The sequence below is a fragment of the Monodelphis domestica genome, chromosome 2 (assembly GCF_027887165.1).
Source record: "Monodelphis domestica isolate mMonDom1 chromosome 2, mMonDom1.pri, whole genome shotgun sequence".
Taxonomy (NCBI): domain Eukaryota; kingdom Metazoa; phylum Chordata; class Mammalia; order Didelphimorphia; family Didelphidae; genus Monodelphis; species Monodelphis domestica.
The window spans coordinates 430,782,207-430,797,194 of NC_077228.1; the positions used below are offsets into that span (position 1 = coordinate 430,782,207).

Here is a 14,988-nt window from a genome sequence, read left to right on the forward strand (position 1 = left end):
ACATGAGGAACTGTATTGCGGGGTCACTGCTTTAGAAAGGTTGAGAACCACTGGCCTAGACCTTGCCATTCTACTATCTTAGAACTGATACTATGACAGAAGTAAGGGTTTAAAACATAAATTTCTTTCAATTAAAAAAAGTATCCCCTCTAAAATGTAAAAACTTTTAAAAATAAAATATATTTTGCTGAAGGAGGGAAAAGAATAAAAGCCCATCCACAATTTCCTTGGCTACTTTATATGATAAAAGTATGCAAAAGATGTGCAGTCAAAGTTCCTGGGTTTAAATCCTGCATCTGCCATTTACTGCCAACACGATCTTCAAAAACCACTGAAACTTCAGAGGTCATCTAGTCTCTGAGCAAGAATCCTCCTTTTGACCTACCTGATGAGTGCTCATCTGACCTTTGCTTGAAATATTCCCCTGAGGTGAAACCTATTATTTTGGTGCAACCCAATGCATTTTGGGAATAGCTCTGTTTATATGTTTCTCCTTATACCAAGCCTAAATCTGACTCTCTGCAACTTCCATCTTTATTCCTATTCTGCCCTCGGGGGCCAGAGGAATTCTAGCTCCATTTGCACATGTGACAACCCTTCAAACATTTGGACAGTTATGACCCTCTCAGTCTTTTCTTCTCCCTTGTTCCTCTAACTGAGGGGGCTGGTATAGGTGATCTCATAGACTCCCTTCCAGTTCTAAATCCTACGAGCCCATGATTGATGCCACGGATGATCCAGTGCCCCATCCCCAGATCTTGGAAGCTAGATGGTTCCACCCCGGGGCAATGACTTGAGTTATTCGTTTTAGTGGAGCCTATCTGAAGCAGGTGACTGACTACTCGTTCTGTTTAATTCATTAGCTGGAGGTAAGTAGGCACACTTCGACCTTTTACTGTTCCCTCCTGCTGGCTAATCCTCCAGGGAAAGATCTGCAGCCAATCCAGCTGTCCAAGAGCTATTATCCAGAAGAGGTGAGGCATCAGGATGTCGAGTCACTCCGTGACCTTGTTATTTGAGCAGAATGCTAAACATATCAATCAATCACTCCTTGTCCTCTCCAACGAAGCCAGATTAATCCATTCCCTCGGTTTTCTTTGGAAAGAGCCATATCTCTATGCCAGGGAGGATTTGTTCATGTTTAATCATCCTGTCTCCTACGTACTGGGTGTCTAGGAAAACAACTCCGGTATTTTTACCCCTGTGACCTACGTTGCTTCACCAAGTTTGAAAAATGCAGCTCTCCTTTCCCTCCTCACCCTCTCTTCCTACCCATAAAAATGTGCAAACTGCAGCTTCTATGGGACTGTTAAAAAGTCCAGCCAATCAAATCAACACCACCATTTTCTCTAGTCGTCGTTGGCCCTTTTTGAAAAGGATCAATGACATCCCCAGGCGAGGTCTTGGCTGGAACTGGCATTTTAGTGATTTGGATTTAGTGAGGCAGAATTGCACAAAGCCATCAGTCTCACTCTGTTTTCCTGAGTCATCCAAGTCCAGTAGCAAGACAAAAGTCTGGATGACTAGTGAGGATCTGGGATGCAGTGGATGACCTTGATGCCTTTGATCTCTGACCAAGCTCTAAGAATTCCCCAAAGTCTGCTTCAACTGCCTTCTTGGCCATTGGAACAAATTGTTCCTATCTGCCCATCCTTGGGGGTATTGGTCCACTCACCAATCAGAAGACGAAATACTCTGCCCCTAATCCTTTATTTGGTGCAAAAGTCCTTATGAATTAAGAGAGTATTTATATGTTGTTACTAGTACATCAAAGGATGGGCCCCCATTTATTTTATTTTGATTTTTTTCTATTCTGTATTTTTGTAGAAAAAAAATGCCTTTGATTTTTAAATGGGCCATTTATTTTATTTTGATTTTTTCTATTCAGTATTTTTGTAAAAAAAAAAGAAATTGTCTTTGATTTGTAAAAAATTCCTTATTAGAAAGTAGGCTCCTTGAGGGTAGATGCTATCTCAATTTTATAATGGTTCCAAGGCAGAAGAGTGGTAAGAGCTAGGCAATGGAGGTTAAGTGACTTGCCCAGGGTCACACAGATGGGAAGTATCTGAGGCTAGATTTGAACCCAGGACCTCCCATCTCTAAGCCTGGTTCTCAATCCACTGAGCTACCCAGCTGCCTCCTATACCTATAAATTCTTAAACTGAATGGGTAGGCCAATTATTTCTCATCATCAACTTTCAAAAGTCCTTAAGTTTGGAGGAACCTGCACAGGTTTAAAAAAAGCCCTTATCTTCTCTCTTAGAATCAATATTAAGAGCTGGTTCCAAGGCAGAAGAGCAGCAAGGGCTAGGCAATTGTGATGAAGTGACTTGCCCAGGGTCACACAACTAAGAAGTGTCTGAGTCACATTTGGGTCTGGCATTTTGTTCTCTTTTTTTGAAAAGGCATAAATCTGATCTTCTAGTGCTTTTCTAACAATAAATTATTAACAACACTTATGTTAAAGAAAATGAATACAGACTGAAGCACAGCATTCTTCACTTTATTTCCTCTGAATTTTTCTGTCTCCTTTCACAACATGATGAACATGGAAATATGTTTTATTTGAAAAGACATTTGTACAGCCTATATTACCTGCTATCTTCAGGATGGGAAGGGAGAGAAGAAGGGAAAAAACAGATCACAAAATATCAGAAAACAATTATTAGAAACTGTATCAACATGTGAAAAGAGATTAAAAAATTAAAAAGAAAAGAAAATATTGTCATTGTTTCTGTGATAGTGCCTTATAGTAGCTTCAGTAATGCCTGCTCCTACTCAGAGATTATTTTTAAAATGCTCCAGGTCAGAAAATAAAAGAAAAGAGAAGAAAAGAGAAGAGAAAAGAAGAGAATACTACAAGTCAAGAATTTATTTTATTACCTACTAGATACCCCAGTACTGCATGAGATACAAAATCAGTAAAAGATAACATTCCAAACCCCTTGGGTTTTATCACCAAGTTGGAGAGAGAGAAAGAACATATCTAAAAAGCAACCAGAGAAAAATCTAAGTTCAACTATAACAAAGTGTTACTTGGTGTGCTATACGGGTCAGTCATTTTTCTCTAGGAAAAAGACAGTCAATTGGTCAACCAACTGCATAGAAAGGGAGAATTCTGCCATTCAATCAATTTGATTCAATTTAACAAGCATGTTGCTAAGTGCATGTTGTCTGTCTCTATTGCTGGGGCTTTGCAACAGAATTAAATGAACTAGTCCATGCAAAAAGCAAAGGCCTATTTATTTGGCAAGTTTGCAGAAAAACCACAGGGCTAAACTGAAAACAACCTAGACAGAATAGTAGAGGGAAAACAAGGAAAGATTATAGGTTGTTGTTGTGCAACCTTTTAACTACAATGATGCTCTGAAGTAGGAAAGACAGCTATTATATAAGTCTCCATTTCTTCAGATTGGGACATTTGGGCCCAAAGAAGGTAATATTGGCTCAATAATTCAGTGCTGTTTACATTACGTCAGTGTAAACAATGTTTTTCAACACTGTAGATGAACTCAGCTTAGAAGACAGTGCCCTGGCTTTTGTCCTCTGTCTCTGGTTTATTTTAGAAACTCTAGTAATGGCAGTGTCTGCTTTACAAAACATAGATTGGCCTTGTTAAATTTATTTCATGTTTATTTAAGGATGAAAGAAGGAATTTATGTAAAGTGGCATCAAGATGTGATTAATAATAATAATGGAGGGAGCAGAGATAATAGTCCATGAATGCCCCTTTGCATAAGGGTTTCTGGCATTGAGCTCAAATGGACCTGGGTTCAATCCTGGGACAATTTGATGACAAGGAATTTCAGATATATTCTTAAACTCTCTGATTCATTACACCCCCATCTTATAATAGACAACCGGAAAAGAATCTCTAAAAAAGTTTAGGTATGGCTCATGTCCAGTGTCTCTCCAAAAGTGATTAAGAGGGTCCCTTCTTAGGGAGGTTACCCAAGGTAGAAAGTAATAGATATTAGGCATAGAATTATTTATAATCCTATCATAACATAAATGATTAAAAAATACATTAACATATACTCAAAACCAAGGGTGTGCTGAAACCAGCCCCATAGAGATAATTGTTCAATATTCAGCATAAACACTTACAACTCAGAAGTTGGCAAAGGCTACTAATCAGGGTTTGATTTATTGTTCTAATAATGGTCTAGACTTAAAGTGTTGAGAAAAATCTTAATAATGCAGATTAAACTTAAAAGTACGTCAAGCCTACATTTCCCCCCTGATAGCTAGTTGTTAAACATTTATCAGCTGCTTAAAACATAAACTATGACCCATCACTTCTATTATACACTCCCAGGGATTCTTGTGGAACTGGTGGATAGCCATTAATTCCACTTCAAATTCTATTATCTGAGTGGCAACTCCTAGCCTTCCAGACAGCCAGGGTATGAATCATTCTCTGACAAGGGCCATTTCCTCCAAGAAGGGTATAGTTTGGAATATAGTTGTAATGCAATGCTATTGTGCTATAAGAAATGGATTTCAGAAAAACCTGGAAAGACCTACATGGACCGATACAGAATAAAATGAGCAGAACCAGAAGGACATTCTACCCTGGAATACTGGGATACTGGAAGATGAACCACATGGATGACTTAGTTCTTCTTGGCAAAACAATGACCAAAAAGATAATCCCAATGGAATTATGATGAGAAATGACATCTGCATCCAGAGAAAGAACTAATAGAGTCTGAATGCAGATCAAAAAGCAGACCATTCTTCACTTTATTTTCTTTATGGATTTTGCAAAAGAGAGAGAGAGAGAGAGAGAGACAGAGAGAGAGAGAGAGAGAGAGAGAGAGAGAGAGAGAGAGAGAGAGAGAGAGAGAGAATGGAAGAGAGAGAGACAGAATGGGAGAGAGAGTGTGTGTGTGTATGTGTATGTATGTGTGTTATGATGAAAATTTATTAGCCAAGGCACCAAAAAAATAAAATAGGTTTATTGAGAGAGGGATCCAGTCTCTCAATCAGGCTGGTCTCCAGCAACCCCCTTTTATAGCACAATTTGAGCAAGAGATCCAGTAAAATAGGGACTAGAGATTAAGAAATATAATGGGATTTAATTGGAGTAGTTTGCCCTTGCCTGTTGGAATGGGTCCCCTGATCCAAGACTTTTGTTCTAGTGTGATGAATTCAAGGTATATAACCTGTATCGTGCATGCAGGGTGTGCATCAGTCCCAACATCCTGTGGATACTGCCCAGTCTCATTTTTGCCCTAGAAAATGACATCAATCCTGTGCATTAACCAGGGTGTAGCTTCAGTCAAGAAACACAGAACCATAACAAAACAGAATGTCAAAGATATATAGTTTCATTGGCCAGAATGAATAGAGTCAGAAGTTTAAACAGAATAGTTATAGAGTATAACAGGATTATAGAATATTTATAAAGTATTGCAGAATCAAAAGGAGAATGAGGTTTCACATCCACAGTGTGTGTGTGTGTTCTTCCACAACATGACAAATATGGGAAAACATTTTGTACAATAGCATGTGTACAAACCAATACCAAATGGTTTACTGTATCAGTGAAGGGCAAGGGGGTGGAGGGAGAGAAGGACAGAATGTGGCACTTGAAATGTTAGAAAAGAATGTAAAAAAAATTTTTTACATGTAAATGGGGAAAAAAATAAAAAGAAAGGGTATAGTTGCATGAAACACTTACTACTGGGTAGCCAAGAACTCTGGACCTCTTGAATTTATGAAGCAGACATACAGACTGAAATATCTATGTCTCAGGATCACTGTTGCATGAACTGTGCCCAGGGTCAAAAAACACAAAGCAGAAGAGGGAGTCATAGACTTGAAATGTCGTCTCAGGCTCACAGAGGCAAACATATATTGCTGGTGTCATTTGGGTGTAGCTGTTTTATCTGGGAATGAGGATGAAGGAAGAAAAAGAAATCTCCTCTCTCCTCAGAAGTCCAAGAGAAAAGAAAGCTGGTATTAACTGTGTCCTGATAAAAGAGACCACCTCAGGAGACACCAGAAGCCATCTCTTTTCCATCCTTAATTTCAGTGGTCTTCCCTTTGTTAATTATTTCCTATTTATCCTGTATAGAGCTAGTTTTGTATATGTTTGTTTGTATATTGTTCCCCACTCCCTACCCCCAATAAACTGTGAGCTCTTTGAGGAAAGGGACCATTATTTGACTCTTTTTGTAACCCCAAGGCTTAGCACAGTGCCTGGCACATAGTAGGTGCTTTAAATTTTTTGACTTAAATTGAGTTTGCAGAGTAATTAGCTCTTCCTTGTTTGGTCATCAGTTCTCACTGAAACAGCCCCACAGGCTTGCTGTCACATGTTGGGGATGGGGATGGAGGTGGCCACTGAAAGGAACAAGTATTTATTAAGACTCTACTATGTGCCCAGACTATGCTGAGTGGTTTCCATGTATTATCTTATTTAGAGCAAGGGAGCCTCTTATTACACATTACACATTTAGCCAGGGACCAGAATACATGACTCTCTCCAAGGAGCATAGATTCAGTTCTATGGGAAATACTTCAAAACAATTCCTCTCCATCCCCATCCCACACAATTTCAGAAGTCTTTTCACCCTTTGAAAATCAAATCCTAAGTGTTTGCAGCAGAGATATGATGCAGTGCTACTTAGAAGACAGATGCACTTCCATGAACAAACATACTTGGAGTGTCTAGTGTGGTGCAGTCATGACAAAATTTGAAATAAACCACTATGCCTACTGCAAGCTGCTTCTACAGGGCACCAACCTTTCAAGGGAAGGTTGAACAAGTCCCTCAAATATTTGAATATTTTTCTACCCCTTATCAAACTTATGACTACTTAGTTTAGGTTTTTTAAATTTAAATTTATTCATTATTTATTTGTTATTTATTCATTATTCATTTATTTTCATTTATTCATTTATTCATTAAATTTATTTGTTACATTAAAATACTCAGTTAATCCCCTCCCTCCCACCTGCAGTAGAGAAGGATTCATTTGACAAAAAGATACATATATGTGTGTATATCTATACCTACATCTCTAAACTATGTCTTGTTTTTCTGTAGGTCTTTGCCTATTTTTCCAAAATTAACGTGCTTGTCATTGATTATGGCATAATAGTATTCTATCACAATCATATGACACAATTTATTTAGCCATTTCCCAGGTGATGGGCATTCCCTCAATTTCTAGTTCTTTGCCACCACAAAGAGAGCTACTATTTAGAATAATCCAGATAACTGGTGAAAATGTATCAGTGACCTACCTCAGCCCCATAGAGCTTATGGGATCATAGATCTTATTTTTTTTTAATTTAAAATTTTTATTTAATTAATTTAGAATATTTTTCCATGTTTCCATGATTCATTTTCTTTCTCCCTCCCCTCTTCCCCCATAGTCCATGTGCAATTCCACTGGGTTTTTTACCTGTGTCACTAATCAAGACCTATTTCCATATTATTGATATTTGGACTAGGGTAATCATTTAGAGTTTACATCCCCAATCATATCCCCATAGACCCATGTGATTAAGCAGTTGTTTTTCTTCTGTGTTTCTACTCCCACAGTTCTTTCTCTGGGTGTGGATAGTGTTCTTTCTCATGAGTCCTTCAGAATTGTCCTGGGTCATTGCATTGCTGATAGTAGAAAAGTCTATTACATTCGATTATACCACAGTGTATCAGTCTCTGTGTACAATGTTCTCCTGGTTCTGCTCCTCTTGCTCTGCATCACTTCCTGGAGGTTGTTCCAGTCTCCATGGAATTCCTCCACTTTATTATTCCTTTGAGCACAATAGTATTCCATCACCAACATGTACCACAATTTGTTCAGCCATTCCCCAATTGAAGGGCATCCCCTCATTTTCCAATTTTTGGGAACCACAAAGAGCGCAGCTATGAATATTCTTGTACAAGTCTTTTTCTTTATTATCTCTTTGGGGTACAGACCCAGCAGTGCTATGGCTGGATCAAAGGGCAGTCTTTTAGTGCCCTCCAGAATGGTTGGATCAATTCACAACTCCATCAGCAATGCATTAAGTGATCATGGATTTTAGCATTCATCCAGGTCCAACCTTTTCGGTTTTCATATAGGAAACTGAGACACAAAAAGGTTAAATTGCTTAGTGCAAACTTTTAATGTGTATCTTCTGATTTAAAATTCAATGTTCTTCCATTGACTCAGGCAAATAAACACATTTTCTAAGGAGTCTTTAGATAACATAGTTGTCTGAAGTATTACATATGTGTGCATGTGTGTATGTGTGTGTGCAGGGAGAAACAAGAAAATTGCTCATTGCTAATTAGCTTTTTCTACTTTGCGATTTTGCCTAAGGCTGTCCCTGGGATCTAATATATCACTAGTAACTAGCCAAATGAGGGCAACCCTTACAACAAGAGAAAGCCCATCTGATTCTAAACTACATTTTCCATGAGATCCCAAACCCGGAGAGTCAGACCTGGTTGCAGATGAGCTGAATATCAAGTTCCTGTGAGACAATGTCTGATGCCCTGGGGATACATGTCATAGTGACTGTACAGAAGAATTGTATAGACTATCAGGGTCTGCCAGGGTCTGTGGAACAAAAAGTTATTTTTGGAAAACAATTTATTCAGGAATTATATAATTTAAAATATTTTCCAAAATACAATTTACTATAATGTTGCCAAAGAAATGAAATACAATAAGAAATTAAACTGAGCTGTGTGGAAACCAGAGAATAAATAAATGATCAAATAAGTCTTGTGTTCAAATTACCCCTCAAATTCTTAATCACTATGGCTATTAAGTGTGACCTCAGTTTCCTCATCTACAAAATAGGGAGAATAATCATATTTACCTCAGTTGTGAAAATCAAATGAGATAACATGTAAAGCACTTTACAAACCTTAAAGAATTACATCAATGTTAGCTATTATCCTGATTCACAAGGTAGACAAGAGTGTGCCCTTCTATAAACTCCTAATCTAGAGACACAGCTGGTTTCCTCTGTTTGTAGGAAAGAATCTAAAAGAGGAAAACTTCCTTCTTGAGCTATGCTGAGAAAGAGCATCAAATGAATATTTTTATTGTTTTATGTTTTTGTTTTTGTTCCAGATAAATGCAGTTAGAGCATGGTTTTGAGTACTTGGGATTCTCTTAACATGGTAATAATAATATCAAGGTCTAAATTGACTTCAGAATTTCCATATCTCCCAAAGTAGAAGGCAACAAGGCAAGATTTACCAGAGAATTCTCTCATAAATATGAATTTAAATCTGTAAGGTGGTGAGCACTGCCTAACACAAGGGCAATATCTACACGATTTGCTTAGCAAAGCTATAAACAGAGAAGGAAAAAAACAAGAGGAAGAAAAAAGGAAGGGCTTAATAAGCACTTGGAGGCCAAGAGAAAAAAAGAAAACTGAAATCAAAGAATACGATAATAAAATAAAGGATTAGACCTTCAGTCTGGAAGGACCTGACAATGATTCCCAACCCAAATTACATGTTCTACTGCTAAAATATACCCACAAAGACACATACATATGTGTGTAAGTATATAAATATACATGCACAAGTATGTAGGTATTTCTACTCCAGAAGGAAGAGGAAATGTCAAATTTATACAGTTTCAAATTAATATGACCTTTGGTAATAAACATTTTATGGATTTCAAAATCTGCCCCTGTCCTATTGCCTGTCCAAGGCTGGTAGTTGGTAAATGGATTAATGTAATAGCCTTTGGGTTGGTCTCAACCCCTTCAAGTCTCTCCCCACTCCTGCCTTTCCTCCACTCAGCTGTCAAATTGATTTTCCTAAAGTACAGGTTGGACCATGCCCGTCCTCTCCCCCAACCTCCTGGGACCTGGTCTCCCCCCACCTTCCCCACACATTTCTGCACTCTGCATGCAGTCCATCCACATTGGCCTCCACCTTTACATTCCAGGCATTTTCAGGGGTTTTTTCCTTCTCATCTCTACCTACCCATTTCTCTGCATTCCTTCCAGTCCCAGCTAAAATTCTACTTGATTCCCCCCAATTCTAGCACCTTCCCTATAAGGATTATTTCCAACTTATCTCATGTGTCGCTCATTTGTTCATAGCTCTTTGCATGTTCTCAACACAATTAGTCTGTAAGCTACTTGAGAGTGGGAACTCTCTTTTGCCTTTCTTTTTAACCCCAGGCCTTAGTAGGTTGTCTGACATTTAGCAGGCACTTAATAACTGTTGACTCGTAGTCTGACTGATTTAAAGAAAAGAGATTTCTTTTTTTTTCCAGAGGAGGAAGATGTCCATTCACATTATATGTGACACGTGTGGAGGAGAGAAATTATAAGGCATGCAAAAGGACAAGAAGCTAGAGATTGATCAGCTGTCAATCAAAGGAAAATTCCATGTGGAATATGACCAGGAAACAGTTGGAGGCAAGAGCCAACTGCTGACTATTTGGAGGACTTTTGGCTGATGGTGACTTTGAAGGAAGAAGCTGGGTTTATCTCTGGGACTTGGGATAATCAAGCTGGAGGTGGCCTGGCTGATTTGAAGACAGAAGAAGAAGAACAATAGTCCATATATCTCTCTCTGGCTTGCTCTGTTTCATGGTAGTGGCTAAATTGCCATTTCTCTCAATATCTTCCAATATAAGACTTACTGTAGATAATAGGGAAACCTCCAACCCTCTTACCTTATCCTCTATCTTTCCTGTTTTCCACAATAAACCTTTACTTGAGATGAAGAGAAAAGAGTATTTCCTCTGAAACATCATAGCCCACCCTGAGTGACTTAGAAGGAGGCTGAAGAGGAAGGGGGATGGAAGCTGAAGGGAAGAAGAGGGGAGAAAGGGAGATTGGAAGAGGGAGGAAGGGAGGTTTAGATGGAAGAGGTTAAGACAAAATAAAGATAGGTGCCTGATCTATTAGTTATCAAGTATCCATCAAATAAACCCTCCAATATCATCTATTACACAGGACTCTCAGTTCTTTAGAGCTATCCCTTTCTTGACAAATAACATTCCCTCTCCTTTTACCATCCAAGTTAATCATAGAACAATTTCCCCTTTGAAGAAGCCAGGACTTCAGGAAAACAATGGTAGGGAAGGGGAAGGGAATAAGCATATATGCATACACACACATATATATAGTGCCTACCATGTACTAGGGACTATGCTGTGTTTTTTTGCAAAGACTGCATGAGAACAATTTTGTCAAAGATGACAAATCAGGATGGGTTATAGAAAGACAGGTGTACTGATACTCTGCTTGTAGGGCTTTGAATTGATCCAATCATTCTGGAAAACTTCTTGGAACTCTCCCCCTCACTCCACCCCAAATTAAATGATCAAAATGTTCATATCCTTTGACCCACTCTTGGTAATATCAATATTAAGCAGCTAGGTGATACCCTAGATGAAAGGATTAAAATCAGGAAGACCCCAGTTCAAATTTAGCTCAAAACACTGACTAGCTTGGTAACCCTAGGCAAGTCATTTAATTTTGTCTTCCTCAGTTCCCCCAACTGCAAGATGAGGATAAAAATTATAATAGCTCCTACCTCATAGTGTTGTAGGAGTGCTATTTGTAGAAGTGCTGGCATACAGTAGGTGCTTAATAAATGCTTATTGCCCTTCCCTACTAGACAAAAACCCAAAAAAAGTCAAAAGCAGAAAGGAAAGTCCCTTATCCAACAAAACATTCATAGCAGCAGTAAAGAGCTAAAAACAGGGGGGAAAAAAAAACAGATGAAACCAATTCCCTTAACTTCATGGAAGTCAGTGAGAGCTGACGAGAGAGCTCCTGACCTGTAATCCTTGTTTAACCTGTAATTTTCAAAAGGAAAAGGAATTAATTAAGCAAGGACCTTGCCAGAAACTTGGCACATTTATTAAGGAGAGAGACAGGGACTAATGTCTTTTACTTCCTTTGTAAAATTCGTTTTCATATTGAAGGAAGATTTTTAAAAAGGTGAATAGGGATTGCCTCCTACATTCTGTTGCTTTGCCTCTCCAAAAGGGTCTGGAGGGACTAGGTTAGTACCTTAACGCTACTTTAATGTTCTAGTCAGTCAATGAGCCCCTGGGAAATCATTTCTATGGTTACTTTTTTATAATCCTCTAGGTAAGTGAGTTGAATCACATGGCAAAAACTTGGCTCCCTTTCTCTATGTACACCCACACTTGGAGAAAAAGCATCTGCTCAAATTATTTGGCAAAAACAAGGTTTATGTTTTCACTTATTTTTATTATCCCCAACCCTGTTACAATGGATAATCAACACTGAATGTAAGTTCCATTTTCCAATCTTTTCAACATTTTTTGGCTCTGCTCAAGTTTTCTACATTTCTCTAAATTCTTCTTTAACTGCAGAACCCAAAGAGGTCACAGCAAACTAATAAGATTGCAATTAGTAAATCCAATCAATCAATTAATCTACCCTTTATTAACTGTTTACTAGGTGCCAGGCTACCAAATCAATCCATTCTATTTAAAGTAAGTTTCAAGATGCTATGCCCTGACACGTTTATTAGATGAGAACACATCTGGATTCTTCATTAAGTGTGGAGAAAGCCTGGACACCTCCCTGGGTAATATAGGAAGTCTTCAGATTGGCTGAAGGACTTGGTTACGGCATATGGAGACTATATAAAACCATCCATCTAATTGGAACCAGAGATTAAAGTGTCTGATAGCAAAGAAGAAATAGAGAGATTGCTGACAAAGAACTCTTCAATTTTGGCCAAGGTCTCCTTTCCACCAACCCTTGGCCAAAAGAGGGCCTTATGAATTTAAGAGAACTCGAGGATTTGGACTTTTTTCATCAGTTTCCTAGAAATCTTCTCAAGACAGCAGAGACTGATGGCAGGGTCTGCATCGCAAGCCAAGAACAGACTAGATAAGATGAAGAAAACTGATTTAAGGCTGTAAAAAGAATCCAGCAGAAAGATTGTTGTTATTTAGTTGTTTCAGTCATGTTCTTCTCTTCATGATCCCATTTGGGATTTTCTTGGAAAAGATACAGTGGTTTTCCATGTCCTTTTCCAGCTCATTTTGCAGTTGAGGAAAGTGAGGCAAAGAAGGTTATATACCTTGCAAGTGTCTGAGACCAGATTTAAAATCAGGAAACTAAATCTTTCTGACTTCAGGCTAAAGTATTCTATTCACTGTGCAACCTTACTGCCCTACTCTGTACCCTGGAAACTGGTGCTATTAACTATTAGCATCTTACAATGAAGGAAACTCAAGTTAAATTACTTCCCCAGGAAGTAGAAATGCAAAAGAAAAACATATGATCAATCATGTGGTTCATTGAGGATATGAATGGGGTTTTGGCTTTAAAGGATCACTCTATTGCAGATATGAATAATATGGAAATGGGTTTTGAACAATGATACATGTATAATCCAGTGGAGTTGCTTGTCAGCTTGGGGAGCAAGGAGGGAAGAGGCAAGGGAAAATCATGAATCATATAACCACGGAAAAATATTCTAAATTAGTTAATTAATTAATAAAACAACAACAACAAAAATGACTTGCCCGGGGTCAAGTGTCAAAGGCCAGATCCGAACTCAAGTCTTCCTGATTATGGACTCAATGCTCTATCCACTGTACCACCTAGCTGCCTACTAGATTAGAATCACTGTTTAGGAGAATGAAGACAATGATAGCAATGTTAAGAAGGCAAAACCACCCAATTCTTATGTTGCTTTGTCTTCCTTCCCATTAAGAAGTATCCTTGGCATGGATGAGATAGGACAAAAGTAATTTACAGGGAAATGAACCCCAAAATAGTGAGGAGATGAGGTAAGAGAGGATCTACTGGTTTTCATTTACTTTAAGCAACTTGGTTCAAATGACCTATATCCTTACCTTTCTAGAATAACTTGTCAGTATGAATGAGCTGCTATCAAAGGTCTTTTGAAAAGGCATGAAGAAAATACGGTAATACTTTCTCTCTCTGTCTCTCTCTCATTCTCAATATTCTATAATTCAAATGAAAACTAATCTAAGTGTAATTAAATCAGTCTTTGTTGTGCAGAAGAATTAATGAAATATCCTTTCTTCCCTTTTAGCAAAGAAATGATGGACTACAGATGCAGAATGTTGCATATATTTATATATTCTGTCATTTTATGCTTTTTCTTGCTTAACTATTTTTCTTTGCTATAGGAGAGGGTTAAACAATATGAGTAGAAGGGAAGATATATTCAGAAATAACATGTTATAAAACACCTGGTATCAATAAATATTATTTTAATCAATTGATCAATCAATCAATGTTTGAGTAGAGAAGGAATTCCCTCTTCCTTTCCTCTCATTCAAAGCTCCTCACCTTTGAATGGTAAAAGGAAAGCAATTTAAACTAATTACACTACAATGTGAATGACTGATAATCTTTCTTAACTCTCCCAGTGCTTTTTTTCATTTTGAAAAAGGATACCTACTATTCAGCTAGTAGGATTTCACGCAGTATTCAGGGATCATTTTTCAGCAGGGAATCACTGTGTGTACATTAACATGACAGGCAGAGGAATCTCCTATGACTACATATCAAACCAGCTGGAGGGATTTTTTTTTAGGGAATTAGGATTTATTTTGGCAAACATGTAGAATTTGTCATTTTGGTAAATGAGGCTGAGCCAAGTTCCTAGGAAGGATCTTACAAACCCTATCTCTACTACAGGAGTTCTTATTCTGGCATCAGGAATTTGGTTTTCAAATATATATATATATATATTGAAGACCTAGTTGCTTAAAGTAACTGAAAGTGAATATAATTGTTTTCCTTTGTAATGCTATATATTTTTACACATTTATTAAATGCTCATTATGTATCATTGTGCTAAGGCTTAAAGATACATTAGAGACAGTAACATGGTCCCTGCCTTCAGGGAGCTCACATTCTAATGGTGGAAACAACATACAAATAGCTACATCATACCAAATATAGTATATACAGGATAAAAAAAGTCTTTGTTGTTGTTGTTTGTCCTTTGTTTTCAAACAGGACCAGTGACATCACAGG

At 37.9% G+C, this 14,988-nt stretch overlaps 1 protein-coding gene across 1 annotated transcript in view; it reads left to right on the forward strand.

Annotated features, from left to right (window-relative positions):
- Positions 1 to 10,713, forward strand: part of MTHFD1L (methylenetetrahydrofolate dehydrogenase (NADP+ dependent) 1 like) — a 293,067-nt gene extending 282,354 nt beyond the window's left edge. The window contains exon 28 of the mRNA XM_007484726.3: positions 10,251 to 10,713. The gene's annotated coding sequence lies outside the window, so the exon portion shown is untranslated. The remainder of the gene's footprint in view (positions 1 to 10,250) is intronic.
- Positions 10,714 to 14,988: the final 4,275 nt, after the last annotated feature.